Genomic DNA, 6,000 nt, shown 5'->3' with positions numbered 1-6,000 from the left:
CTCTTAATCAGATAGCGATTAAGAATAAGTATCCGATGCCCTGCATTAATGAGCTGTTTGATCAACTCAATGGTGCAAAGCATTTTTCTAAGATTGATCTTAGATCAAGGTATCATCAGGTCAGGATTAGGGAATAAGATGTTCCCAAGACCATGTTTAGGACTCGTTTGGACATTACGAGTTCCTAGTTATGCCGTTCGGCTTGACGAATGCTCCAGCGACATTTATGGCGCTAATGGACAAGTTTTTATGCTCGCCTGTATTTGAGAAAATTTATAGTAGTTTTCCTTGACGACATACTTATATATAGCAAGTCGAAAGAATAATACTTACAGCATTTGCGCGCTCAGTGCTCAAACTGCTTAGGAAAAATAAGCTATTTGGAAAGGAATCCAAATGTGAACTTTTTGCGAAGGAAATCCATTATTTATGCCATATTGTCTCCGCAAGGTACGCGGATGGATCCTGACAAAGTGGATGCTATTGTTAGATGAAATGAACTTAGAAATCTTGAGGAACTGTAGATTTTTCAAGATATGTCAGAGTTCTACTGATAGTATGTAAAGGACTACGCGAAGATCATAGTTCCCTTAACCGATGAGTTGAGGACAAAAAATAAAACTATTCGTTGGGGGGATCCTCAATAAAGAAGTTTTGAGAAAGCTCAAGGTGGCCATTGTGATAAGACCAGTATTAAGCATTCTGGACCCTAATGAGCCGTTTATTTTGGAGACAAACACTAGTGGGAAGGCCATTGGGTTTGTTTTATTGCAAAGGGGACACACTGTTGCATTTGAAAGCAAGAAGCTTGGTCGTGCTCATCGTAACTACTCAGCTTGCAAGCTAGAGCTACGTGCTATAACCCATGCTCTAAAAAAGTGGTGACATTATTTGTATGGTGCTACGTTTGAGGCCCGGATAGATCATGAAGTCTCAAATGGCTTTTGAGTCAGAGTGAGTTAAAGGGTAGAAAAGCTTGGTGGGCAAAGATCCCACAGGAGTTTGACCTTACACTCCGTTACCAAAGAGGTAAATTTAATGTAGTAGCGGATGTGCTGAGCCGCATGATGATGCTGAACAAGTTGAGTTTCACCACCTTTAAGAGTGAACTCTTAGGGTCACTACGTGGGTTGAGCATGATTTATCTTTTTTAGAGGTATGGCACGCTATACGCAACCACACTTATATATAGCAGCAAGCACCTCCCTCCTCAGAAAGGAGTACTTGTTTAGAGAGATTAGTCAAATAGACGAGTCTATTGGGTTATGTACCCCGAGCTGGAGAGTTTGGGGGTGGTGGGGGTGGACCCTTCGCAACCATTTGATACTAATTCACTTGGGGGTGATAAACTTCATTAAGGGAAAAAGTATAGACACTATTCCATTGATAATAGAGATATAAGCTAGGCTAATCGCTCTTATAATAAGCCTCTTCTTGATCTAATGATAATGAATGTCAATGTGCTTTGTGCGAGCATGAAACACTAAGGCTCCTCGCGCCAAATTGCCATAATGTGCTTTGTGCGAGCATGAAACACTAAGGCTCCTCGCGCCAAATTGCCATAATGTGCTATTTGTGAAGATGGAGGTGGGGAATTACTATCCAACACCAAGATCTGCCTACCCTACTCAACTTTATAGCTCAAAGTGGCCACCATTAGTTTGCTAAGCCATGATATATATGAATCATCAACATGAAAGCAAAGCCACTAGTAGACTAACATCTAGTCCAATCGGAGTCACTAAAAGCATGTTGCTCAATATCACCCCCCTTAGCATAGAATAACCCAATGGATTGCTTACCCTATAAGTATCAAAATACTCTCTTGACAGCATGCCAATGCTTGCTTCCAAGACTATGCCTAAACCTTCTCAATTGGGAGACCCCAAATTGAATGTCTAAATGAGGCACCCAATAACCTGCTAATAAAGTGATGCATCAAATGGTTCACCTATATCTTGGAGACTGAGCCTAGCACCTATCTCTACTGGTGTAGTAACAAGCTTATAGTTTTTACAGTCTCTATATGTACATTGATTGCAACATCACAATACCATCAGCATGCTAAATAAACTTATGCTCAAATAATAATGTAATGAGCCCAAATCTGTCATCTCAAATGACACATGTAGTTCAACCTTGAAGGCTAAAATCTTCTCCTCATTAGGGCCTGTACGTAGCATGTCATCAATGTATAAAAATGATGACCAATAAATAATTCTTACTTTTCTTTACATAAAGGGTACACTCAGTTGGACTATTGCAAAAACCATTTGTAACCAAGTATACATTTATCTTATCATAACATGCTTTGGGACCCAACTTAAGACCATATAAGCTTTTGTTAACTTACATTCTTTAGACTCATGTCCCTTATGAACAAAACCACTAGGTTGAGATACATAAATCTCCTCAAATCACTATTCTTCAAGAAGGTAGTCTTGATATCCAATTGATGTACATTCTATCCATGATGCATTGCCAATGCAATAATACAACAGATTATAGTTGTATAAGACACGGGGATAAAGGTCTCATCATAATCTATGGCCTTCTCCTATGCATAACCCTTTATTAACAAGCCTCTTATCTTATAGCAGTCACATCAAAATGCTTGTTACCTTTGTAACAAGCCTCTTTCTTTATAGCAGTTGCTACTATTAGCTTTATGCTTAAGCTTATAAACCCACTTCATACCAAGCCTAATTATAGAGTCTTAGGCCTACCAAAAGCATAAAATACTAGTTAGTATATATAAAGGTTTGAGGCTAAGGCCTTCCAAAAATATAAATGCCGCATATGAAAACCTAAGAGGTGATCACATGTCTTCCAATGTATCTCATTGTGGTCCAGCACATGTTCCATCCGGTGACTAACACATAGTCCGCAACTCAATCATCACCTACACCAAAATAATATTAGTCAATGCATACAGCTAATTAAACACATTAATATTAATCTTGAAAAATGATATAAATAAAAGGCACATCCCATACATAGCTAATGACCCGATCTTCATACTTCACGTATGGAATTAAAATAATGGCATCACCCACATTCCTACGTAAAAGAAATGATTGCATGGGTGTCATAGAGTTCATGACTAACATTCCCTCTTGCTCGGATTGCAATTGCCCTCAACTACAGGTATGGTATGAGTGGATGAGATTCTGGTAAGAACGGAAAAACCTTTTTGGCATCCATTTTCTTTAAGGTCACAAGATACTTGACATAAGTGTTGCTAGTGTGTGTAGTGGTGGTCTCATGGGTCAATAATAGACTCACATTCTAGACATTCTAGACATTCTTCTTCATCTACTGATTCAGGAGGTTCTTCTGGCATAAGATGAGAAGGTAGACCTAAATGGTCTCAAAAGACTAACATGGAAAGAATTATGAATATGCTAATTAGAAGGTAGCTCCAATTTAAAGGTATTGTCATTAATCTTTGCAATGATCTTGAAAGGTCCATAAAATCTAGGAGCTAGTTTAACTGTAGAATTGGTCTCTACAAACTTGAGTCTCCTTTTCTCAATGCGAAGACGTACATAGTCACCTTTGTTAAAGATGACATGTTTGCGTTTACGATTTGCATATTTCATGTACTTTTCTTATGCTTTTTGAATGTTATTTTTCATTGAACTATGGATTTGATCAAAGTCTCTAACAAATGAGTTTGTAGCCTTTATAGAATGTGAAAGACAAGTCGTAGAATTTGGCAAAGTCTTTCCATAGACTATCTCAATAGGTGCTTTCTTGGTAGTAATGTGAAAACAATTGTTATATGCAAATTACAAAATGCGTAAATACTTGTCCCACTGCTTAGGTTGAGATGAAACATAGGATCTAAGCAAATCAAGAATGGTGCTATTTGTAACTTTAGTTTGACCATTTGACTCAGGATGAAAAGTAGTAGAAAAATCAAGTTTTGTACCAAGATTATCAAACAATGTAGTCCAAAAATCACTACAAAACTTTCTATCTCTATTAGAAACAATGATCTTTGGTAATCCATGATGCACAAACACTTGTTTATTAATGAACATATGTGCAGCTTGATAAGTAGTCAATGTCTTTTTGCAAGCAATGAAATAAGCTTGTTTGCTAAATCTATCAACAATAGACCAAATCATGTCATTCTTACTAGCAGTCAAAGGAAAACCAGCAATTTTATTCTCAAGGTTCATTAGGAATAGGTAAAGGCATAAGCAATCCAAATTTATTTCCTTTATGACTTTTTATCTTTTGACATGTAACATATGCAGAAACAAACTTTGCAATGTCACGATGCATGTTAGGCTAAAAGAAATCTCTAACAACAATTTGAAAAGTAGATGAGAGACCTCTATGTCCAACATAACAGGGTTGATGAGATTCTTCAATGATGACTTGCCCAAATGGTCTCGTGATGCACAATTTCTCTTGAAAGTATAAAAATCCATCATCATATGAGTAATCTAAATGCAGCAACCAATCATTATCCTTCATTTTGTTATATGCATCAAAAAATATGAATCATTTTCATAGGTTCCTTTCATGTTGTCAAATGAAATACTCTCAATATAAGAATTATGTTATTAATGCTAGTTCTTCTACTCAAAGCATCAACTACAACATTTTCACATCCAGGAGTGTATTGAATATCTGGCTAAAAACTTTGAATAAAAGATGCCCACTTAATATGCCTATTTGAAATCAAAGGTTGTGAAAGAGAATGTTTCATGCTTTGTTGATCAGTTTTAATAATAAATTCTAAACCCATGAGATAATGCTTTCAGATTTTTAATGCATGCACAACAATAATTAGCTCTTTGTCATAAGTGCTATAATTGATCTCAGATGGTTTCAATTTTTAATGCATGCACAACAATGATCAGCTCTTTATCATAAGTGCTATAATTGATCTCAGATGGTTTCAATTTACTACTCTCAAAGGAAATAGGATGATTGTCTTGCATTAGTACATCACCACTTCCATTCCACTAGTATTAATTAATACCATAAAGAATAGTCTAAGAAAATCAGGTAGTGTCAATACAAGTACATGTGTAAGTGCGCACTTAAGAACATTAAAAGATTTCTTATGCATGTCAGTCCAATGAAAAACTTTGGCCTTTTTCAACAATTTAGTCAAGTAATGTGTTTTGTAAGCAAAGTTTTTCACAAATCTTCTATAACATGAACACAGTTCAAGAAAATATCTCAATTTATGAATGTCATTTGGTCTAGGCCATGTTCTAATGGTCTCTATCTTCTTATGGTCAACACGAATTCCATCGACGGGCGGTAGCACGATGTATCGAAGGTATTTAATCTCTGTTTGGAAGAAATCACTCTTGTCCGGATTGGCATAGAGTTGATTCTCCTTCAAAAGGTCGAACAATTTCTCTAAATGCTTTTCGTGCTTATCTTCATCTTTGCTAAAGATTAAAATATCATAAAAGAAGACAACCACAAAATTTTGGTGCTTTAGGAATATAGGGTTCATCATATGACTAAATGGAGCCAAAGCATTAATAATTTTGAATGGAAGTACTAAAAACTCATAAATGACCCGTTTGCATACAAAAGAGAGTCTTGTAGACATCCTCTTTGCCCATTAACTTGATGGTAACCTGATTTAAGGTCAATCTTGGAAAATACCTTAGCTCCTTTCAACGTGTCTAAGAGATTGTTTACATGGGATGGGGTATAGGATAGCTATTCTTAACAATATTCTTATTCAAATCTCGGTAGTCAATACACATGCAAAACGTTCCATTTTTCTTTTTGACAAGGAGAACAGGTGCTTTGTATGGTGAACTACTAGGCATGATAAATTTTCTATCAAGCTATCTAGTCTTGGATTTCTTTTGCTCTAAAAAGTTTACCCTATAAGGAGCTCTACAAGGTGGGTTGCTACCAAGGATAATGTCTATCCTATGGTCTTTTGGTCTCGAATTAGGCAAACTTGGTGGCAGCACATTTATGAAAAAAATCAAAAATTATGAAATGAATTGT

The sequence above is a fragment of the Cibotium barometz genome, chromosome 49, assembly GCF_041138505.1.
Source record: "Cibotium barometz isolate CiBa-2024 chromosome 49, ASM4113850v1, whole genome shotgun sequence".
NCBI classification, from domain to species: Eukaryota; Viridiplantae; Streptophyta; class Polypodiopsida; order Cyatheales; family Cibotiaceae; genus Cibotium; species Cibotium barometz.
This window is presented reverse-complemented; position numbering follows the sequence as displayed.